Below are 25,367 nucleotides of genomic sequence, written 5' to 3'. Positions count from 1 at the left end.
GCCTTGCCTAAAAGAGCTGCACTCTACAAGTTGGAAATGAGGCCCTTTCTTCATACTCCCACAAAGCCGCTCGACAAGACAAGAGCAAGGCCACCCGCTAGAGACACAACGAGGTGTAGTGACTAAGAGAGGTGGTCTCTAATCTGGAAAACTGGATTTGATCCCCCACTTCTCCACCTGAAGCCTTCTGGGTGACCTTGGGCTAGGCATAGACTCTCCATATCAATCCAACCTAGAAGAAGAGAAGAGATTGGATTTATACCCCGCCCTTCACTACCCAAAGGTGTCTCAGAGCGGCTTACAGACTCCTTTCCCTTCCCCTCCCCACAACAGACACCCTGTGAGGTAGGTGGGGCTGAGAGAACTCTTGACAGAAACTGATCTTTTTCAAGAACAGCTGTGCCAGAGTTATGGCTTGCCCAAGGTCATCCAGCCTCACAAGGTGCCTGTTGTGGGAACAGAAGGCAGTTATAAGGCACTTTGAGACTCCTAAGGGTAGAGAAAAGCAGGGTATAAAAACCAACTCTTCTTCCTCTTCTTCTCCACTAGTCCAAGCTGCCATGATGCCAACAGAGCAGTATGCCCAGCCCTGCCCTGGGTACTTATCCTGGGCCATATTAGCTCCACAAATACCACAGAAGGAGGCCTGTGGTGCCTCTGCAACTGCCAACATGCTCACTCTCACTCTCTATTTCACTGCACACATGGGGCAGTCTAGGTCCAAGATGGGCTGAGCTAGTTGTGCTAGTACTGCCTACTCCTGTGCTATGGTCCCTTAAATATGACACCCGGGTCTCATTCCCATTGCACAGCCATCATTAGGCAACATGACAGCATTAAGTCCCTGTTCTCTGTGGGGAACCACCAAATAGGATTACCATCTCTAGGTTGGGAAATTCCTGGAGATTTAGGGGGGAGGAGCCTTGGGAAGGAGGAATTTGGGGAAGAGAGGGACCTCAGAGGGGTATAATGCCATAGAGTCCTCCCTCCAAAGCAGCCATTTTCTCCAGGGGAGATCTGGAGATCAGTTGTAATTCCACAAGTTCTCCAGGCCCCATTTGGAGGGTGGCAAGCCTACCACCAACCCCTATCATCCAGACAGCCTGAATCACTCCCAAGTGGTGTCCCTCACTTCCTGCACTAGTCAATACAGAAAGATCTAATGGTCCACGGCAGTACAATCTAAAATGCACAAAAGGGTCTTGTTCTCACTGTCTCTCTTTTAATGCAGATCATCACTCAGGACATTTAAAGCAGTTTATGTTAAATCCTGGCCAAGCCTGACAGATACAGCTTTGCATATCATCCCCCATATCATTGGAGTTGCACTGCTCTTATCCACAGCATCCCAGAAATATCAAATCTGGTATAGGTTTATACTGTTGCAATTTGCAGCATTCAATCAAGTTTTGTTATATATGACATTATGTATGAATTGCCATACTCACAGAAACATGTGCAACATAATTTTCCAAAGCACAAAAGTAAAGAGCAGTTTATTATTATTTTTTATCAAATGTGCCCAAAGATTAAAGGAAAGATGACAACAAAGAGCGGAATGTTAACTTTGGATAATTGCGTTTTGATCTGATCAGGGGGGGTTGACAATGAATACCTGTGCTGTCTAACGTGATGACCCTTACAGCCAAAGTAGGGCAGGAAAGGGCACTTGATTAAAAAGAGGGCACAGTGTCTAGGTGGATGTTGAGGAATTCTACAATTAATTACAAGTGCGTGGGCTGCTGAGTGCCATCGCTGTTAAGTTTTAACTTAATGAAGCATTGTGTCGTATTCAATTATTGTCCTCACATGGCAGCACTTATTGCTCTTTCAGGAACAAAACAGCAGGTGATTTTAATGCATCTCTCTCAGGGTTTCAATCCTGACCACTGGTAAAATGTTAATCCTAATGGGCTGGGTGATCAGAGTGACAGCTTGCAGAGGCCAAAAAAAAAAAGAAAAGAAAATATTTTTATGAGGCAATTGTTGTTTTGATTTGCTCATTTAAAGTGGTTGCATTCTTCACACAATCATTATAATAAAACATAATATCATAATAATAACATACTACTAATAAAAATAATAAAACATAATATCATCAAAGTCAATGGATTGGATCCAATGGCTCCCATCTGCTAAGTCTTCCTCCAATGGAGAAAGGCTTCCTCTCTCTGTTGGAAGAAGACTTAGTGGAGGGAGCCATTAGAGACAATATAGCAGAAGGGAGTAATTGGATCCAACCCAATAAGTACAATTCAGCAGTAAGCAGTTAATACAATTGTGGGAAATCAGGACACTTAAAGCACAAAACTATTAACAGAATGTCTGGGCAATTTAAAAGGTTTTCATCTGGCACCTAAAACTTAACAGGATAGGTGCCAAATGGCACACTGCATTCTACTGCTGATGTTCAACCTTGTTGTTTCAGGAAGGAACCACAATAGCTTTTAACACCTGAACAAATTAGGGAAGGAGAGAGGGGTTGAAGAAGAGGGTCGGTGTTGAGGATTGGCAGTGTTAATTATTGTTATCATCTTCTAAATATGAATTGCAGTATAGCCTGCTTGGAAAAGCATGCTTTCAATACTTCAGATGAATAAAGCATACATGTATATTATTGTTTGTGTAAAAAACAGCAAGATTTGAGTCCAATAGCACTTTACAGACCAACAAGATTTTCAGAGTATAAAAGTTCAAGAGTCAAAGCTCCCTTCATCAGAGACTCTGAAAAGCTTATACCCTAGAGAGTAGGGATGGACACAGACCGCATTTTTGCAGTTTGGTTCATGGCTGATATGCCAGTTAACAAACCAAACCAGTTCTTATAGGTTCATGAGCCATTTAAAGTTTTAAACCCCTGCTTTCTGTTCCCCATGAAAGCAGCAGGTAGCAGAAAGCAAAGGTTTAAATGAGCAATTTAAACCCTCCAGTTCTGCTCCCCATTTGCTCCTCCCACTTTGAAGCATGGGAAGTAAAACCAAACCATTTAACCCTCTGGTTTTGCTCCCTGCCACTTTGAATGGGGAGAGAGCAAAACCAGAGGGTTAAATATGGGGGTGAATTGCCTCCCAGGGGGCACTTCACCCCTTCCTTTCTGAACTTCAGTTCATGAGCCAGTTTGTACCCATCCCTACTGGAGAATCTTGTTGGTCTTTAAAGTGCTACTAGACTTGAATCTTATTTTTCTACTGCAGACCAACATGGCTACCCACCTGAAACTGTTTGCATGCAAAATGTCTTTGGAAGACAAACTAATTCATAATATCCAAAGAAGCAGTGACTTATATCCTACCTCTCCATTCAGCAAAGTTTAAAGCCTTTTGACAGCTTAAGGAGTCTTCTTCCAATGGTGTGACAGAGGAATAGTTCTTTAATAACTTCTTGATGGTCACGCTCTTGTGGCACCTATACCAAATATCAAACTGGGACCTCAATGAATGAACTTGTTCTGGTCATCTAGTCTGTTTGTCTCTCTGTGTTTGATACAGCTATGCTAAGTGAGATGCAGGAATTTAAAATATATTTTAAAAATGGCAGAACGCCAGTCTATTTGTCACACCTCCTTGGCAGATCATTGCCTCGATCCTTTAGAGCCTCTTGAGCTGAAATACTTGTTTGGCAGTTGCTGCCAAAGAGGAATGCAGCAGGGAGCTTTTTAATCATGCAGTTTTCTGAACGTGGCAGTCCAGTTGCAAATTTGAATGTCCAAATATACGCAAAGCTCATTTGGGAGCCAAAGATTTATCAATGAAAACCATGGCTGGGATAACTCAAAACTGTTAATAGAAAAAATCCATCACAGGCCTAGGGTAGGTAATGGTTTTGATTTTTTTTTCTTACACTGCTGAGATATGAAAAGATTTCATAAATTTTCCCTTAAATCTGATTTAGATTTATTTGTTTTCATTAATTTTTTTGACTACCCTTCCCCGCTTACACGGGGCTCAGGGCAGTTTACAACAAAATAATTCAATACATTATAAAACCAATTAGAACCATAAAAATTCAAACATAAATATTTGAAAACATTTAAGAACAAGATGGCATATCTAGCATTCAGTTTTGAAGGAAGAGGGGGAGGGTGCAAAAGTTTTGTAAACCGGTTCTTGCCAAATTAATCCCTTCCTTTAGGATGCTGCATGACTGGAGCTTATGATGGTACAAAGTTTGTGGCTTGTGCTCGAACCCTCTTTTCATATTCCACTCTGTTTTGGCAATAAATTGTGCTTGCGCTGGATCTTGAATATTTGGTTCATTTAGGAGTTCTTGGATTCCTAACAAGATCTGTTTAATTGTGATGGCAGGCCTCCAATCCTTATCCTCTTCTAAGATGGACAGACACACCGTACCTGAAGGGTACACATTCAGGTGGAATAACAGTGACTCAGACTTGCATTTTGAGGATGAAGAAGGATAATCATCCTTGAACAGCACCCATAATTTGAATAAACCTCCTTCCCATGGTGTCCCTTTCTTCCCTGGAATAGCACATTCTCAATTCATGAGATTCATTGTGCCATCTGGATTTTTTGTTGGTACAGCTACAAAACCAAATGGGTAGTCCTTCCTGCAGGCCTTCCTCTCCTGGGCGAGGCAACTGAGGGCAATGCCAGACATGGTTCTGGTCCTCCTTTGTAAATGGGGGCAGGCACCCCCTGATCATTCCTTATGTTGCCCCTCTTTAAGGAATTTTGCAGGGCCCAAACAACAAAATGCAAAGTGGCAAAGTTTTTGGAGGGTTTTGCTGTCAAATCGTAGCCAACTTATGGTGACCCCGTAGGGTTTTCAAGGCAGGAGACATTTAGAGGTGGTTTGCCATTGATTGTCTCTGCATCATCATGACCCTGGTGTTCCTTGGTGATCTCCTGCACAAATACGGACCAGAGCCAACCCTGCTTAGCTTCCGAGATCTGACAAAAGTGGGCTAGCCTGGGCTATCCAAATCAGGGCATAAAAAAGATACAGTAAAACAAACTTAATGTCATTAATAAGATTACTCTTGTATACTATTCTATACTATTCCTGTCTAATGCTCCCTTCACTGTCCATATTCATGGTCAGGGAAGTGTATTGCTTTTAGAGAATCAAACACACTCACTATCTCTGCCAAAACAGGAACAATCCCCTTGAAGTTGCAAGGTTCCTTATTGCCGCCTGTTTATAGCTGGTATTCCCTGCTGATGAGCTGGAAAGTGCCCTTGGCTAAAACTATCAGGACTCTGAGTGAGAGGGAGAACCAGAACCCACCATCCAGGCAGACTTGATGACCCTGCAGCCCACTCCCTGTAGGTGGGCTGCATTGCTTCCAGCTTGGTCGAGATTCCGTACGGCCCGGGGATTATGAACAGGTTGGACAGTCCAAGGATTAATGTCTCTTTGCATTTTACAGAGCATACAGATTGTGCCTGGCATTTCCACTGGGGTGGCTAGCCCAGTGCTGGCATCCAGTGGGAGCTTTAGAGGGCAGGGACATGCAAATACTCATCACGTTGATGCCACAGCATCACTTCTAGCACAAACCCAGAGGTGACATTGCACTGTCAGCACAATTCCTAGGGGACATGCAAATACTCATCACACTGATGCCACAGCATCACTTCTGGCATAAACCCATGTTGGTATAGGGAAGATGACAGCATGTCATGTCTTGCTGTTAGATCCAGATGATCTAAGGTGACAGTCACATAGTCACATGATGACTGAGGTTGCATCATATCTGCCAGAGTCAGAATGACTAAGCAGTTGTACAGTGCTGAACAGTGATTGGTCAACTGATGTATATATGGAGAAAGGTTCTTGACCAACCACCCTGCCTAATGAATGGATATTCAGCGAAGCACTTTGTCAGTCAGACCTGTGAACTGCTGCAAAGCTGCGTGTATGTATTTATATATAGCTCTGTAAATAAACTGTATATACTCTCCAACAAGTATCCTGCTGCTTCTATCTGCAACTACCGTCAACCCAGAGGTGACATTGCACTGTCAGCACAATTCCTATTCCCCACCCATCCATTTTCCTTTGCCACTCCACCAAGCGGCGCCAAACAACCAAGGCTACCAAGCATCAGGTCTCCTTCCATAACGGAGACCTGGCAGCCCTATTTTCCACTCTGTGTCAGCCGTAACACAATCACACATGAGTTGTGAGTTCACCTCAGTTCCCATGTGTGCAGTCCCCAATTAGTGTCAGGATCACAAAGCACATGGAGAAAGAGCTTCAGCATTCCCCCTGCATCATTTTACCAACCTGAAACAATTCTGGGAGGCACTACAGGGGAAACAGGATTTGAAGAGAACCTACCGTTCACACGTGATTTTGGCAGTTTGACACAGGGTCCCAAGATCTAACTGGTGTACTCTGTAAGATTTGAAGAGTCCATTTCTGAAGGAGTACAAGCCAGACAGTTTCCTAAGAAGAATTGTGACTTCAATTAATTATTTCACATACTCTTCCTGGCAATAAGATCTAAGTGACCGGCACTTATGGCTGGGCTTATTTTTCAGACAAAATAAAGTGACTGGAGCATCCAAAATTACTTCTCCTTTTAAGCGATAAATTCTATCCTACAATTTGCCTCCGTGTGCCATCTGTTCATCCACAACTTAAATTAAATACCCAGAAAGCCCCCATCTTTAAAAAGCCCTACAAGGTTCCATTTTTTGCAATGAAATGGGAAGTTAGCCCTCCTTTGGCTTTGCACTGCTATTATTATAAGTTGATTTTTCCTCTTTAAGATAACAGAGCCCAAGTCCCTGTAATCTCCTGTTGTCAAATTGTTAGTGCAACCTCATGCTGTCACTGCTCTCATTGATAATGAACTGGCATCCTTTATAATGTAAATTGCTGATTTCAGAGGTTTATGTAACTAAGTAAAAATAGTCAGGGTATGAGACAAGGCAAAGTAGATGTCAGTCTAGAAGCAGATTTGGAGGGGGGGGTCTTTCCCCCCACAGATATGTCATAAATAACCCTGGAATTTCCATCAAAGCTCTTTAATTATTCCCTTATTTAAAGCACCCCAAATTGAGCATATGGTGGTTCTCTGAATTGCTTCCAAACAACTAATTTCAAAGCAGCTCTGCCTTCCTGAGTGAGGGGAGTTTGGGAACCCAGCTTAGAAAAACAAAGCTACAAGGAACATCAGCCCCATTTTATTCTGCATCAGCTTGAAGGAGAGATGAGGGAAAGGGTGAATGCTGTGAGAAAGAAGGTGAGATTTGAGAACAGCAATTACAGAATTTTAAATTCCCCTTGCTTTTTTTCAGTTTTCAGATTTTTCTTTAAAGTTGTGGTGGGGGTTCTTTCCTGAGTTTGTACTCCACTGTCTGCACTTGGACCTATTGTGCAGGTTTTTTGATTGGCACTGTGAGGCCAATTGTTTGGATTTAGATACATCGGTACATTGCACTCCAAGACCACAGGGGAGAGGATGCGGAATAAAATGTAATTAATAAATAAAATTAAATAAATAAATAAATAAATGACGTTTGCCTTGTCTGGAGTACTGTTCTTACATCCTTTTTTTCTTGTGGCTTGGCAGACATTCAATAATAATGCCGTGTCTGTGGGAGCCATTAGTGGATTAAAGGTTAAAAACCACTGGGGTAACTAATCCAAATTATATTACTCTGGATTTCAGGAGATTTAGGCATGTTGTTTCTCTTTAACCACTTCAGGGCAGCATCCAGCATGAGCACGGGGAAGGAGCAGATATATGCCTGGCACATACCACACATTCAAACAAAAGTGTTAAGTAATACCCTCATAGCACAGCATCATCTCTAATTGGTGTTTTGGTGCATAGTGTTTCCCAATGAATTATGCATGAGTTTTCATGCTCATGCATACAATGCAGTGTTCCATGTTCACTTTACAAAATTGGCAAACTTGGACAAAGCAGTTTATGTGCCTTGTGAAGCTATGCTTCTCAGTTTATAGCACAAGCACTGGTTCCTTTAAGAACACAAAGAAGTACAGAGTATGTTGAAAAAAGGGATGCTGACATGAATTAACTTAGCACAGGGTTCATGTGTAAGTACAGAGTTCATTGCCCTTCACCATTTTTGTTTAAGAACAGGGCCCCAGTACCCATATGAGGATCTCAGCAACTGAAAGGGACAGATGAAAAAACTGTACAGTGTTCATTGCTACATCTCTTAATGTGCCTGATCTGCAAGGGAAAATATTTAATGGCTGAGAAAAAGAGAACTGTTATCCCCTCTGCCAACAATTTGGCAGAAAGACCCCTGGGGTTACAGCTATAATCCATAAGAATTTCATCTCAGTTGGGGTTGGGAGCTTCAGAGACATAGAGACTTGTACCACTGAAACTAAGGGGAAAAAACTCACATTGATTAACTAATCTAAGCATGTGCCAATTCAATATTTAAAAATAGGGATGCTGTGGACTTGCAAACACATACAATGGTCAAATTTACCATGTTCATAGGTTGTGATTATATGAGAGCCAATCACCCAGTCTGTTTAGTTTGTGCCTGGTTGCTGTGAATGCCTGCCAAATCAGTTTGCATTAAACGTCCCAAAACTGTGCGTATGCAAAGATGACGAAGAAGAGATTGGATTTATATCCCGCCCTTCACTACTCAAAGGAGTCTCAGAGCGGTTTATAAACTCCTTTCCCTTCTCCTCCCCACAACAGGCACCCTGTGAGGTAGGCAGGGCTGAGAGAGCTCTGACAGCAACTGCTCTTTTTCAAGAACAGCTGTGCCAGAGCTTGTGACTGACCCAAGGTCACATCAGCAGGTGCAAGTGGAGGAGTGGGGAATCAAACCCTTTTCTCCCAGATTACAGTCTGTGCACTTAACCACTACATCAAACTGATCAGCAGCAACTATCCACACCAAGGACTCCTTAGACCAACACCGAAGGATAGGATTTTATTGAAACACAGTATTTATTGATGACTGGTTTATATGATTTGTGGGTGATCTAATTGTCTAACAATTGCATGCTAAGCAGAGCAGTTATGCAGCAAGGATGGGAGAGGTCCCTATGGAAGATTATAAAATCTCAGGACATGAGGGAGAAGCCCTTGTACTTTTATTCTGAGTTCCTATTCTTACATTCATTCTTGGCTTTAACCATGAAGGAATAAACCTATACACGAGGAGTCCATCTTGACTATGTGTTACAGGACAATGGGATAAGTCCCAAACTCTGAGAACTATGCTGCATACTAGCCTACCCTAATTTAACATTGTTTAGGATTATATAGAGAAAGGATTAGAGGACATGCTTTCACAATTTCTTTATATCCTTGCTCACCCTGATATTTGTAAGATCTTGTGTACTCTTTTTAATTGTTGATTGAACTTTCTTATGTTTTGAATGCATGAAGCCTGATCATGGTGCTCACACTATTCAGTACCACTTTCCAAAGAGCAAAGGAGAGGGGCAGCAGCTGAGCTTGCCATCCCTAAAGTGAGAAAGCATGCCACTAATACCTGGCAAAGAGAAAGCGATTGAAGAAAGGAGCCATCAAGCTCCAAGCACAGAGTACCCAAGCTCTTATGTTAATGAGCCAGGCGAAAACAGAACAGTGAACATAAAAACCTAAGAGGAGCCCTGCTGGATCAGGCCTGTGGTCCATCTAGTCCATCATCCTGTCTCACACAGTGGCCAAACAGTTCATCTTGAGGTCTAACAACAGGGCATAGAGGTCAACGCCTTCCCCTGATGTGGCCTCCTGGCCCTGGTATTCAGAGATCCAATTTCCTGGGGGCCAACCAGAAGGAACAGGAGGGACTCATGAGTCCATTCTGTCACACATCCATTTTGCTTCATTTGAGCTTTAGGAATGGGGTGCAGGTGTTTCATATCCTAAGGCATTTAATAATGCTTAGCATTTTAGCTGGCTCAGTTAATTCTCACTCTTGGCTGCTTTGAATTGATTTTAAATGCTGTCGTCTTATTTTAACAGTTTTTACAACTTAAAACTATGGTTATATTTTTAATCACTTTCTGGTTTCATTATATTATCATATTATTCCCCTTTCCTCAAACTGTTTTGAATAGCTGTTTATGAGGTGGTTCAAAAATGTCCTCAGTAAACAAACTAAACCCTACCAGGGGTGGACAACACAGTGAGAAGGAAACCTGTGCAATATAAAGGTCTTGCTAAACTCAACTTCAATTTACTGTTGCAAGAGTTTTAGAAATATTACAACCACCTGCTGCACTGCTGATTACACATGCCATTCCATGTTCTTAATACTAGAGAAGAACTTTGTATTTTTTGGCATTAAATTAGAGCACTTTAAGAAGTTTAATTTTAAAAGTCTTTACTGGAAGCAAAATAAAACTATCTCAAGCCTGCCCAGAAGCCATATTCTTTAATCTAAAGCTCAGCTCTGTAATCCTTCTTGCATGGGGGGGACGGGGTAATATGCAATTACTAAGGGAAAGTGAGGGAAAGTTTTTTTAATATGGTCAGAGATATCCCTCAGATGACTTATTTTCTATACATTATGCAACTGACAGCTAAATGAGTAAATTGCCTCCTTTCAAGAGTACTGTTGGAAGTAATTCGGTGTGATCTGAATGTTCTGCCTAGTGCTAATGTTGTGGTAGCCAATTCACACATGAAAGTCATCAACTAATGCCACAGTCATCAAGTAAGGATAATAATATGTGAATTAGCCCATTGTTTCTCACTTCCACACATTTTTGTAAAGACTTCTGATAACCAGCACCTATCAAGAAATGTGTGATTTTTATCACCCAGCTGCTGACACGGTATCTGGTTGCCTGGTGAACCTATTACTATACCATGTGTGCAATTACTAATTCAAACCAAGTTAACAAATAAAGGAAGAAGAGATTGGATTTATACCCCACCCTTCACTCGGAGTTTCAGAGTGGTTTACAAACTCTTTTCCCTTCCCCTCCCCACAACAGACATCCTGTGAGGTAGGTGAGGCTGAGAGAGCTCTGACAGAAACTGCTGTTTTCAAGAACACCTCTGACAGAACTATGGCTTGCCCAAGGTCATTCAGCAGCTGGGAGTGGAGGAGTGGGGAATCAAACCCCGTTCTCCTAGATCAGAGTCTGCACACTTAACCACTACATCAAACTGGACTACTTAGTTTGAAACAAGTTTACACACAAAAAAATCAAGAGAAACAGCCACAAGTCTCTAGATCTTCACAGTCTACTGAAACTGTTCCTTTGTTGGACCTTCTCTCAACTTTTAACCAGCTGAAGGGGCACGTGATCTCACTGAAATCAATATAGCCATTGTACTATTTATTTTATTTATTTATTTTATTATTCAATTTATATCCCACCCTCCCCTCAGGCTCAGGGCGGCTAACAATTTGGGCTCAAGGTCATGCTTAAAACAGTTAAAAACAAGATAAAACAATACAATGATACAGTAAAGTGCTGGTGCTCCAAATGTCCATGATTCCAAGATGGGTTCTGGCAAGATAGACCCAGAACAATGATGTAAGTTCCAAACGATGCTGCCATCCACTCTTCGTCCCAGGGCCATCTAGCACCCTGATGGTATCCACACCTTTGTGGTGGTGGTGCGCTGGTAGTATAGTGGTGGCAGCGGCTCCTACTCAAAGGCCTGATGGAAGAGCTCTGTCTTGCAGTCCCTGCAATATCCTACTCCTTTGTTTAGTATATATACTATACTACTATATCCTACTCCTTCGTTTAGTAATGTTTAAAGCCTTCCTCAAACCTAAGGAGCCATATTCCAACTGAAGTAAATCTTCCTCAAGTGGAAAAAGCACTTGAATTGGGAAAAAAAAAGTCTCTTTAGGAGGGAGGAAGGCTTCATGCTTTGCTGAGCAGAGTGGCAGGATACAGGATATTGATTGTAACAATCCAGTAAAAGTTAATTGTGAGTGACTAACAGAGGAAACTTATGCAGTTTGACTCCAGTCTAAGCCAGTTTCAGGTGGCTTGGAATTAGAGTAACTCTGCAGGGGATTTTACTTTGAAACCCATTGAAACCAATAGAAAAGGACATTCCAGTTCCATTGCTCTCAATGGGATTTAGTGACTGCTAACTTTACTGGATTGTGCCCATGAAGTGCAATTCAGAGATATGTAAGTGCACTTAAAGACCCATTGAAATAATTTGATTTGATGTTCAGTTTGGTTTGAGTGATCTGTTGATGGAACCTGATAATTTGGCTCTCAAATCAAGTTATGTCAATGGGATTTGGTGTGCTTAATTTTATTCTGTAGTTCTAATCCCCCCCAACCTCAAAGTTAGGTTAACACATTACTCTTATTCCCACTCCTTCTTCCAAAAGCATATTAATTTAATTAGATCAGAAGAAATTATCATCTTGAAGATCTCTTAATATAAGTAGAAATATGAATTGTTGGTAGTGCTACAGCATGGAAGGCAACAGCAACAACAAAAACTAAGATGTATCTTTCTGCCTTAGAATGATTATTTCTTGCTATTTGTGCCTAGATTTTCAGCAATAGCTTTTCTTCTAGTACATTTGTGCCTATATTTCCAGGTCTGTTCAGCAATAGCTTTTCTTCTAGTACATTTGAAAAAGCAATAAAATAAAATGTCAACATCTGGCTAGGTACAAAGGTGGTCATTAAGTTATTTTCAAATGCCTTGAAAGTATTTAGTGTGACTACAGTATTCATAGTATTCCACCAATATAGCTGTAATAAGCACAGTTCTAATAATTTGCATAACAGAAAATGCTAGACTTATCATTTACCTCTTTTCAATGGCATATAATTTATGTTAATACAATTAATTGTCACAATCTTAAGATTTTAGTAGTGCACAGTAAGCGATATGACATGGTGTATGAGAATTGTGCAATTGTAACTTTACTAATTGCAACTTGACCCAAAATATGCTCTTTGTAGTAAACATTTGTGATAGAAATAAAAATTATGTCCAACATTTGAGAGCAGTCAGACACCTTCAAATCTGACAATGCCACATTGTCTCCTTTCATTTTCCAGGGCAGCAAGGGAAGAAAATAAAATAGATATGTGCCTGACAGAATGTCATCCAATCAGATCAGTTAGCCCATCTCCACACCAAACAGTTTCATTCCAACTGGCATTTCTGTGCACAGAATTTCCACTTTTCTGCCACTCACTTTGCCATCTTTCTGACACTGGTTGAATGTTCCGATTCTACTTAAAACACAAGTCTTACTTGCCTGAACTGTTCTGTTATCTGCAAGTATGTATGCATTAGGCATAAAATGCATGCCTTGTGTACAAAGACTTTGCTTGTACACACTGGCAAACAGACAAAGCCAACATGGTGGGAGGCTAGTTTTTCCTTCACACATAGAGCTGATACGTAAGTAGTAGCAGCCAACTTTGATACCCTGCAGGGGTGAAATATACTGGGTTCAACACGTGTTGGTGATCAGCTCATGCTTTATTGTGATTTCAGCTCAGAACTAAGGACAACTCTAGCAGGGTCAGGGGCCTTCTTATAAGCGTGTAAAATGGCACACCCATCACACACCCACTCCCAACAATAGGCTATTTACAGAGGCCCTCCTGGGTGATGGGTCCATCCCAGGATCCTAGCAGTCCATTGTTCTGTGTCCCCAAACTGGGGCTTATGAGATTAGGCTCAGTACACAACAAGGGGACAAAAGGAGATGTTTTGACTGTGTTGGGTAGCAAGCAGGCAGGGATGTATTTAGGAGAAGGGACAGTAGCAGAGGCCCAGGCTTCCCTGTCCCATGATAGGCATTTCTTCTGGCCCTACAGATGGAATAAAAGGCTGGGTTAGAGAAAAAGGCTGACAGTAAACACACACCCTAAATCAGATATGAGAGAACAGTGTTAAGGAAAGACTAGTACATTTTTTAATTCTCTATGAGAGAAAACCACAGATTCACAAACTGAGATCTCTCAGGGTGCGTTCAGACGGGGTGTTTCAGCCGGCATAAACTGTACTGGTTGGAACCGGTGCAGCTTATGCCGGCTGAAACGCAATCACACTTACCTCCTGTCTGCGGAGCTCATCGCTGTATGTCCGTTCACACAGAGCGGGCGTTGGCGGTTTGTTTGTTTTTTTAACTCAGTTTGCACATGCGCATAGGCAGCCATCCACAGAATGGCGATCTTCACGCATGTGCAAAACACCCCGTCCCGAAAAGCATGCCCTGGAGAGAGGACTTACCTTTAAAGTTGAAAGAGCAAACTGGCCTCCCTGAGGTCCTGGACTCCTCTAAAACATTAAACTAAGGACCTTTTCTTTTAAAAATACAAACAAACACTGGGGCGAAGCTTTGCCCAAGCGCATATTGCCGACCTAAAAAAAAAAAGGCAGGCGAAAATCGGAAGCCTCGGGCTTCCGAACGGAAGTGGCTCTACAACGGTGGAGAGCAATCAGACTATTGTAATCGTAAAGCGATTACAACCGTTGCACTCAGGATACCACCACTTGGGGACCTAGTGGCAGAATACAACGTTTTAAAGCTCTTTGCAATGGTTAGGGACAGAAGGCAGATGTTCGCCATGTGAACGCTGGTAAGTACACCGATTCCAACCGGCACCTATACCATTGCAAATGCCCCGTCTGACCACACCCTCAGTGTGTTCAAGTAAACAGTTACTCTTTTTCTATGATACAAATCTTTCTTCCCCAGTAGCTATCAGTGCCAGATACAAACAATCTCTATCATTTACATGTTTAAAGAGCAGGAAGGTTAATTTTAAATAAATGGAGCATGCTGGCCGGTAGAACTAAACTCTGCTCATCCCCATATCTTGAAGTGCAATCCCAGTCAAAGTGAAAATACTTCAGTTGGCTTAGACTGCAGTAACTCAGCCTAGGATTACATAATTTGTCTAGTATATAACTTTCAGCCTTTTGTTTTCATCCCAGCTGACTTCAGAATTGTAACCCAGCTGGGTGAAAAATGTTGAAAGCATCAGAGTTCAGCAAGGGATGGTGGCAAGGTTTAGCTCACAAATGTGCTCCATTTACGCTTATGTGGACTTCTCCACATCTCACCACCCACTAAACCAGTGATCCTAACAGATCCCTAGCTATCATGACTTCACAGCAACATCTAATTGGTCCAGACCCCCCTATTGCTTAGAGACAAACTAGGTGAAATCCAGCAGAGGAGTAAACAGTATTCTGCCATTTTTAAAAAACAAAAAGGAGCAAAGAAGTGGAGGAGCAAAGGGGGAATTGTTTAATGCTTTCCTTGCACAGTCAAAATGTTTTCCTCCCACTGTACATATTGCTTTTCCATTCATGGAAGAAAAGCTTATAGGAAATACAATTTTGAGCAGACAAGTGTTACAGTTATGGGGGAAAGAAACTGCTGATCTGAAGAAGTACTTTGCTGTGGAATATCAGGACAGTAATTCATAGGGTCACTGTAAATTACTTGATGGCACTTAACACATGTTGGACATGTCTGCATATCACACAAAAGCAGAACACATATTGACGAAGGATTCACAAAAGTAGTAAAGCATGGGAGCACATAATCACATTATCATTCCAGTATTGTGTGGTTTGTCAATTTAATCTTGTCTAGGGGTGTACACTGAGGAAAATTTTTGTTATAACCCCCTTAAGTTTCAAGCAGCTTGAACAAAGAGATTTGATATTACAGACCACCCCCCAAAGTAGGCGATTCTCTGTGCAGTTGCATTTCTCTCTACTGAAATCTAAAATGACACTCAAATGGCAGCCTAGCAGGAGATCTCCAGCTGGCCACAACATTTTTTTTAAAAAAACCTGTCTGCATTCATCTCATTTCCCTACCCTTATAGTAACAGACTGGCAATTTAAAAAATACCTTTCCACTGAAAACTCTGCATTTGCCATCCATTCTTGTTGTGGTCTTTTTTCTTTCTTTCACAAAGTGAAAATGGCTTCCTTCACAGAACCCCCACCCTCCATCTCCTTCTGTCAGCATGCCATTATTCCCTATGGTGGAATTGGAGGAGCTAGAGGGACTGTTTTTTTTAACCAAAATACACCAAAATTTCAGCAGAGTGAATTATGCCTGTCTACTAAAACTCCTAAGTTTCAAGCAAACTGGAACAAGTGGTCAAATTCTACCTGCCCCATAACAAGGTGCCCCCAGTTCTCTGTTTTCCCAGCCATAGTACTTCCAAAGAACAAAGAACTTCCACCCCCACAAAGGAGAAAGAAAAAGAGAACTGTGGCTCTATGCAGCTTGTCTTCAAAGTTGATTAGCTGGAAGAACTCCGTGCTCCTCCTTTGAAAGGATCCAATTGGAAGGGAGAAATGTCATTTGCTGTGATATGAATAGCATCACTGAAAAACACGAGCCCATACAGTAACCAGCTTGCAGCACCTGAAGATAAAAAACAACACAGATTGTTCTTGGATGGTTTTTGTTTGTTTGTTCGAAAGCAAGAAATTTGAAGTAGATAAATCGGTGGGAAGGTAACACCTTGGTGTTTAGTCATGCCGGCCACATGACCACGGAAACATCTTCGGATAGCTCTGGCTCTTCAGCTTTGAAACAGAGATGAGCACCGCAACCCTAGAGTCGGACTCGACTGGCTTTCGAGCAAGGGAACCTTTACCTTTAATACCTGAGAATCCTGAATTTGAGTTCCAGAAAATCACAGAAATGACACAAACCAGTGATTCCCATTAGTAACTTCAGCTCAGGAATTTAATAATGTACACCCCAATCTTGACTATGATTTGCCAAATTTTCTTAAGACATTCAGAAAACTATAGAGCACTTCCAGTCTTCAAATCAGCTGCAGGAGTTAGTCTCATTGCACATAAGACTGATAAGAAATTTTAAAACCAGCTTTCTCTTCATTATGTTTCAGATACTGAAGAATGCTCTTTGGAGCACTGTGGCAGAGAGACAGAACATCTCCTTTGTACACAGAAGGTTCCAATTTCAATCCCTGGTATCTCAAACAAAAAGGATAAAGAAGTAGGTAGTTGTTGTTGTTCAGTCGCACAGTCGAGTCCGACTCCTTGCGACCCCATGGACCAGCTCCCGCCAGGCCTTCCTGTCTTCCGCCGTCATAGGTAGTAGGGGTGTGCAAAAAATTTTTTGGCCAATTCGGAATCAAACTTGGTTAGTATCTTGGGGAGAGGCTCCAGCAGCTACCCTGTGAGTTTGGAGCCTCTCCCTCAAACCCCCTCCCCTCCAGCCCCCAGAATATATCCTATGTTTTCACCATTGACTTCAATGGCCCATAGGATATAATGGGGCCAATTCAGATCAGAGAATCTGAATCGGCCTGCAGCAGCCCGAAAGGGGTCCAAATGGGTCATTTTCGGGAGTGCATTCGGGGGTGCATTCGGCCTGCAGCAGCCCGAAAGGGATCCAAATGGGCCATTTTCGGGGGTGCATCCCTAGTAGGTAGTGTGAAAGAAGTGGTTGTCACATGGTTGTGATGATAAAGGAGGGCTTCTGTGAACAGCATGTGGCTTTTAAAGAACAATTGCAAAAATAATAATTGCAAAAAATGGCTGCCCCATCAGAAAAAAATTGCCCTAGAAGCCATGAAATCCTGGCTAAGGTCCTGATCTGAACCCCCACAGTTCCAGCTATTTCAACTAGATAGGTCCATGAGAACCTCATGAGGTTCTGGTGATTCCTAGAGCTACCTATGTCATTTCTGTTTTTCCCCCCTAGAAGTGAAGTGATGCTGCAGGCAGCATAACCACTCCCTCACCCCCCACCTCTGAGACCCCAGAGATCCAGTGCCAGTTAGTGTACACAATAGTGACTGTGACAGACAGGGCCCTCTTATCCTGTACCAGCCAATTCCCTTTTTACCCTGTTGGTGGATGAGAGAAGCCAGAACACCCCAATCAGGGCCTTGGAATCCTCAGAGAGGGATAGCAGGGTAGCTGGAGGAATAAAAGGAGTGTGTTAACTTCATTTCTTTCACATATGGTCAGGGAGTCCTACAGAGAGATCAGGATTAGCCCTGTCTCACAGTCACTTTAGGTAGAAGCAGACTGGGTTTGTATGTTGGTCTGGAAGGTCACACACTGATTTTTTAGTATGGAAGCTTAGTCTTTCAAAACAGTGGGCAGCTAGGGAGTAGATCTCAGTCTATATATAAAAAGCTCAAGTAATCTTTAAATAGGTTTAGAAAACCTGAGGGAAACTTGTCCTCTCTACTCCTATAAGGTGAACTGGCAGTTTCTGGCTGGTTCTTTCTCATTCTCTGTTACAAATTATTTGGTAACAAAACTGTAGGTCAAGTCTCTCACACAGCTACATTTGTATGAAGATCACCCAAACCTTTTCTTTCCCCTACATGGAAACAAATGAAGGCCCTAGTCACACAGCAAAGTTGCCGCGGGAGAGGCACGGGAGTCCCGCAGATTTTCCGGGCGCAATCACACCCAAACATCTGGGAAGCACAGTGCTCCCGTGGTGAACCCGTGGCTCCCCGCCGAAGGTGCGGAGTTAAAAACTAGTACCTACGAGGTACTAGTTTCTGGAAACCATGGGGCAAGGACGCGTTTCCGGTGGACTGTCGTGGCATCCGGCGGCTGCCGATGTTCCGTCATGACCAAGGGGATTTTCCCCCCAAGTCTCCGCAGGTTGCAGGAAAGCGCCCAACGGCGCATGCGCACAAACAGGAAGCGGCGTTTGCCACAGGAGCAGCGCAGCGCAAGTGCCGGTTTGAAAACACCGTGCTGCTTCTTTGCCGCGCTGCAGACTAGCCGTCTGATCTGCACCTGATGCCTACCCACGGGACCTTGAAAGGATTTCTGATCAGGCTGCTGCGCATTATTTTCCTCTGGGGCAATTAGCCATGCCCCCCCCCCGCATTTTCCGGCCCGTGTGACTGGGGCCCAAGATATGTTTTGTTTACCTCTAATCTCCTTCTTGGTAAATGAGTGACAATGTTATAAAGGCAAGGCAGGGAATAAGGCAAGAGCCCTTATGTACAGCCCGCCGAAGGCAGGTGTGAGTGTGTCTTGGAACAAATTCCGTATTTACTTAACATTCTGTGATTTTGCACTCTCAGGTCAGAGTTTAAGAAATGCTCTTGCCATTCTGCTGTTTTAGTAGACCAGTGGTGATGGGTCAAAGTGGTATAGATGTCTGTCCTCTCATATTCAATAGGATAACACTATCAAATAGAGGACAGTGGCAGTTTATTAAGTGGGGGTTTTACTGCCAGAATAGAATCATAGAGTTGGAAGGAACCTCCAGGGTCATTTAGTCCAACTCCCTGTACAATGCAGGAAAATCACAAATACTTTGCCCACACACACTCCCAGTGACCCCTGTTCTGTGCCCAGAAGATTACAAAAACCCTCCAGGATCCCTGACCAAACTGGCCTGGAGAAAAATTGCTACCTGACCCCAAAGCGGCGATTGGCATTACCCTGGGTGTGTAAGAAAGGGCCACAAGCACTGATGCAACACTTCCTGCCTTCCCTCTCCTGATCAGCCTAAAAAAACTGAAGAAAGAAAACTGAAAACAGACAGAAAACTGAAAACAGAATCAGCATTGCTGTCAGACTTTAAGGTCCTTTCACACATCTACAAAGAAATAATTATATCCATTAGAATCCATAGCTAAGGATCTGTCACAGATGTTGACAGACCAATGGTTTAACTGGATGTAAGGGAATTTCAGGTATTTGGTGGCTGGATCCAACAAAAACAATCAAGACATTGGTGATATTAACTGGGATCCAAAACAAAAAAGAGCAGGCACAGCTCAGTGGCAGGACACAATTATTTACTGTACTTACAGTTTGCCTTCTCTCTGAGATTCAAAGCAGATTATATGTAGAGTGCATCAAAAAGTCTAAGTTCAGTTCCTGATATTTCTAATTAAAGGATCTCAGCTAGTAAATGCTGGGGGATGATGTCTATGTGTGAATTCTGTAGAACTGATGCCTGCCAGACTAGACAGTTCTGAGGACAGACCAATGGTCTGGCTCCAAGTAAGACAGTTTCATATGTTCATATATCTGCTTAGGGCATTCGTCCAGTTTAGTAAATTAGTTAATGGAATACAATCTTTGGATCATCCAACTAATAAGCCAATATTTAAATCTGTTTCTTTTTTACTAATTTCTTCTGCATGCTGTCAAATGTTCTACGGTGAATCCTAAGCTCTGCTTGGGTTACTAATAAGCAGGGGGCTATAAATGCAGTACATTTTGATGCAAACCTGGTAAGGCAGACCAAGCATTTCCCTCTTCAGCAGATAGAACTCCCCTCGCCCTTTCCTACGAACATCATGCAATAAGATTTAACCGACACAACTTCTACAAATTATGAGGAATGGGAGTGCTTGTTAACATCTTGGGATCGTTCTGCAGGAAAGATGTTTCTGCTGCATATCAAAATAATTATTATTCTTGTCTATACACAAAGTTCTGAGGAAAGTGGTAAAGAGCTGTCTCTGGGGGTTTTCTTTACACAAGGCCAGCAACAGAAATAATGTTGTTTCTTGCTAATAGCTGAGTTTTTTTCTCTTTGGCAACAAGTTGTGCTATATTCTTCGAGAGATTCCGTTGACAGAAAACTGAGCAACTTTGTAGCCTTCAGCAAATACATGGTTGCGTTAATGATGGAAGCAAAACTGCTCCTTGCTGTCTGGAAACTGCAGAGAGTTCAAGTCTTCATGCTTGTCAGTATTGGCTGGCTCTACTACTTAGCAGATCCAGCCAAGCAAGTTTAAGTAAAGACAATTATCATTTTGATCACCACGAAGGTCTATATCCATTACTATGACATGACAAAAGAACTTATATGAAGATAGCTTGGTGAAGATAGCTGTTTATTATATATGTTAAAAGGAATGGACGATGCAATGTTACTTACTGCTAGCACAGACTTTGGAGTCTCAGGAGAACAGAAGAGAGTTAACATAGGGGTAGATAGGGTACTTTCTGACCATTCCTTTGCCCACTCCTACTGCTTTTCCTTTGTTATTTAAAATGTTATTTAGAATGCATTTAGATGTGCCAGACTGTAGAAGTCCACTATGCAGAGGCTTTCAATCTAAGCAAAGAAAATGAATATATTTAGACCACCACTGAAACCCTGTTGCATATCCATTTATGTATAAATCTCCTATGATACAACCAAGAATATGGTATTCACTGGAGGCGGGGGTTCTAGCTAGGGGTGAACTGGGTAGTTAGACTTCTCATGATTCAATATTATTGAGTGTGTGGACATGAGAGAGTTTGTTTCAGGGAGGACAATTACATTTATTCAAGTATAGGAGAGCAATATGTGTTCTCTCCCACTTCCCCAACAAGTTGTTTCTCTGCCCACAATGTTTGATGTAGCAAAAACACAACATACAACATTATTTGCAGACCATAGATTAGCTAGACATTATATTGGATTTGCATAAAGCCAATTTTTCATATAAGCTCCCTTTTCCTATCATATACATTTTTCATCTAAGCTCCTATCCTATCAACTGTCAAATGATAAAATAGGTGAAGGCAAACCTCTTTGCTGCACTTTCAAAATTTCTTCCCTTTTATTCCTTCAAGGTCGAGGCCATCAGGTCAGTCCAGAAGGCAATTAACACAACGTATCTTAGGTTTAAAATGATTAAACCCCATGCAAAAAAAACACAAAAAACCTTTGACAAAACCAGTCCACTGGTTTAATCAGAGCACACAAATGTACAAAAACCCCAGACAGAAAAATCAGGCAGATGAATAAGCAGGATGGGACCATTTACAACAAACATGCAGCTTGCTGGCAAGACTGGAGAAGACTTGGCCTAGCATGTTGAAGGGTGCAGTAGTGCAGAAGAACCTGACAACCTGCTGGATGATTTCTCTGTTTACTAACCCCCAGAAGCTGACAGTATTATATAAGGGCCACTAAACAGAAGAACGCTCCTGCACAGCAGCATTGCTTGCAGTGATGTAGGCAATGAGCTAGAATACCCTTGGCATTTGACACCATAGTATAGAACGTGGACAAAAAAGTAAGCTAGTTGGTTCCATTTTGATACCATTGTCCTTTTCATCAGAAAGAAACAAAGGAAATTACTGGAATGGGGGTGAGTTGGAATCAGGTATCCAGTTGCCCTTTGATCAGACAGTAGGCTTTTACACAGCTAACTACCAGCAGTTCAGGTGCAGTGCCTGCATTTCAGCATTACATCCTAAATTAAATTAATGGTTGCTTTCTCTGTCCATATCGGCAACGTTTGCATCAAGCATACAAGGAATATCTAAGTTTAGATTATGGTTGCCAACTCTGGGTTGAGAAATTCCTGGAGAATTTAGGGGAGGAGCCTCAGGAAGGTGGGAAAATGTGAGAAAAAGCATATTTTGAAGAACAGGCTGGGGTAAGCTTCTCCTGGCATAGTTACCTACAATTGAAAAACCTAATGGAATGTTTGGATACCAAGGGGACTTTTAATAGACCCCTTTCTGTATTGGAAAACATCTTGTTGATTTACTCTGACTCTTCCAAGGGACTAATGGCGAATTTATACAAACTACTTCAAGAGGCAGAAACGCAATCACTGCAAAGACATCGACTTCGCTGGCAGGAGGACTTAATGACAAATATACCGGATCAAGTGTGGACTGAAATCTGGAACTCGCCAACCCATCATTCTAGAAACTTTACCATCCGTCTACAATTTTTTAAGCTGGTCACTAGGTGGTATTATACACCAGAAAAGCTAAACAAGATGAATCCGACAGTGAGCCCACGCTCCTGGAAGGAGTGTGGAAACATAGGGTCATATTTGCACTGCTGGTGGGAGTGCCCAATCAGAAATGCCTTCTGGGTGGAGGTTATCGGGAAAATAAATGAGATCACTTCACAATCGCTACCTATCTGCCTTGAACTTGCACTTCTTGATTTGCTTGACCTGACTTCTGCTACCAAGGCCCTGACTTCTGCTACCAAGGCTCAATCACCATTTTTGTTCATGAAGAGGGCTGAAATTAATCTCACTTTGGGTTGATTTTGACGGATGCGAAGGTTACTCTGTGGAATGTGTTGGGGTATCTTGTTTACTCCTTGTCTATTCTTGGATTTTACAGTTCTGTTTTCACTTCATATTCTGTTGTTTGACTGTAATGCATTTTTTTTCTTTGCTGTTCTGTTGCGTTTCTTTCAATAAATTTGTTGTTTCTTTTTAAAGGAAGGTGGGTTTTCAGGAGGTGAGGGACTTTAGTGAGTTATAAATGCCACAGAGTTCACTCTCCAAGGCAGCCATTTTTTTGTAGGGGAACTGATATCCATTGTCAGGCGATCAGTGGTAATTTTGGGAGGTCTCCAGGCCCTAACTGGAGACTGGCAACCCTTTTTTAGAGGACTAATAGCAGATAACCTAGTTTAGCCTGCTTGACCGTTCATATAGTAACTTCAGCAGTCATCCAGGCTGGCAGAGGTCTCTAACAGGCTACAGCAGAACGTCCAAATCTAAGAAAGAAGATCCACACATGGAATTACTTGTTGAGTCATGAACTGGTAATAACTTGATTGAACATCCAAATGCACAGCCAGTTATGAACATTTATTTGCACCAAATTGCTTTTAATAGAATGTGTTCATTCCCACCAACTTTTTGGATTTGCATCTGAACATGTGTCCCATTGAAAGCAACACACAGTAGATACACCACATAGTAGATACACCCTATTTGGATGTGCATTTAGATGTGCATCTTATTTACACCTGCATTCCTCATCCTGCAAATGATAACACAGAAAGCTGTTTCAGTGCAATCCAAAAATCACCCTTAGCTGGGTAATTTTTACTAAGAAAGTGGAGTGGACTGATGATAGAAAATTAGAATTAGAAAGTTAGAGTATATAAAGTTATATTCCAAATAACACTTTATAACAAAATACACTTCTCCACTCAAAAGATCTGACTGAAGGTACTTCTTTGGTGGGAACATCATGGGACTGTTGATTCTAGAGACTACATTTCTCAACAGCCTCTGTAGCAGGAAAAAAAAAAACAGTGGTCCTTCCTGTGGGAAAAGAAAGGAGAAGTGAGGATGGAATAAAAGAGAGGAAGAACAGGAACGAAGACAAGAGAGCAGCCTGTGGGGGCTAGAAACTTTGAGTGCTGAAGTGGAAAATTACTTTCAACAGATTGACAACAATAGTAACTCTCGGATTTTGTCACAGACACTGACAATGCTGGGCAAACCCCGCATCAGAAAGGCCTGACATATAGTAGAACCTGCATAGTTTTGCTGCATCAGAACTGACAACCTCAGATTGTTGGTTAAAAAAAAATTATTTACAGGAATAAACTGAAAACTTTCCTGTTCTAGCTATTTTGTTCAATCACCTATTCTTTGTTATCCATATGTAAACACATTAGAGCTAGTCAAATCTGGGGGGGGGTCTCCAACATGGCACAAGTAGGTGCTATGGTGCCCACCAACTTCTTTCCTGGTACATGACAAGTGGTTTTTAGAAAGCGGACAGAGTCATGTGGGGCTTTTGCCCACAGGGTTTCTTTCCAATTGGCCATTGGAGATCTGATTGGCTGTTCAGATTTTTGAGAAGTGGCTTCAGCAGCAGCTGCCACCACAGTACAAGGATCTTCCCTAAGTAATGGAAGGTAAGCTGTGTATCCTCATTTTAAAAGGCCTCATGTTAAACAGAGATTCTGAGTTACTATTAGACCTCACTTCCTGACATTCTTTGGTTGGCTCTGTCTCTTCTGGCTCCCATTCTATGGTTGGCTCCACCTTAAGCAGCACCCATTACCCTGTGTCAGAATTCAAAAGGTGCCCACAGGCTCACAAAGTTTGGGGATCCTTGATCTAGTTGCATACTAGGCTCTTCAGAAAAGTGTGGAGCTGTTTCTACTTAAAAATTGCCAATAGAATAATTCACTTATTCAAGGAGGGAACTTATTATCAGCAGAGTAAAAGAGGCAATTTAAGACAATTTGGAAGGAGTGAAGTTACGAGCCATCTGCAGCGGTCGTCATCTTGCCTCCCACCAATAGAATAATTAAAACATTGACAATGTCATAGAATCAGTATCCAGCATAAATGGAAGCAGTCTGAAAGTTATTAACAACACAGTCCTAAGCATTTATACCCTCCTAAGTCGATTGAAGTCAATGGGTTTAGCAGAGCAGAAACTCGGCATAGAATTCCACTGTAAATCACAGCTGAACCAACAGCAGAAATACCAAGTTTAAAAGGAAAAACTCTAAAGTGCAACAATAAAAGGACCCGTATTTATTATGCCCACATTTAATATAGTCGCATTCAGCTCTACTGATTTAATATTTGCATCACAGGAAAAATGGATGCATTCTTCTGCTGGTGAAAAGGCATAGTTCAGAACACATACAGTTCTTAATTCCTTAATATACAATAACACTGGCAACATTTGTGGTTCTTTTTCTACACTG

General features: G+C 42.0%; 1 pseudogene; it reads right to left on the bottom strand.

Moving 5' to 3' along the window:
* Nucleotides 1-4,150: 4,150 nt before the first annotated feature.
* Nucleotides 4,151-4,617, bottom strand: LOC107121243 (annotated as a pseudogene).
* Between the last annotated feature and the right edge of the window lie 20,750 nt (nt 4,618-25,367).

The sequence above is a fragment of the Gekko japonicus genome, unplaced genomic scaffold, assembly GCF_001447785.1.
Source record: "Gekko japonicus isolate JY-2015 unplaced genomic scaffold, Gekko_japonicus_V1.1 scaffold1196, whole genome shotgun sequence".
Taxonomy (NCBI): Eukaryota; Metazoa; Chordata; class Lepidosauria; order Squamata; family Gekkonidae; genus Gekko; species Gekko japonicus.
Note: the sequence above shows the minus strand (reverse complement) of the source record. Positions and strands in the feature narration are given on the sequence as shown.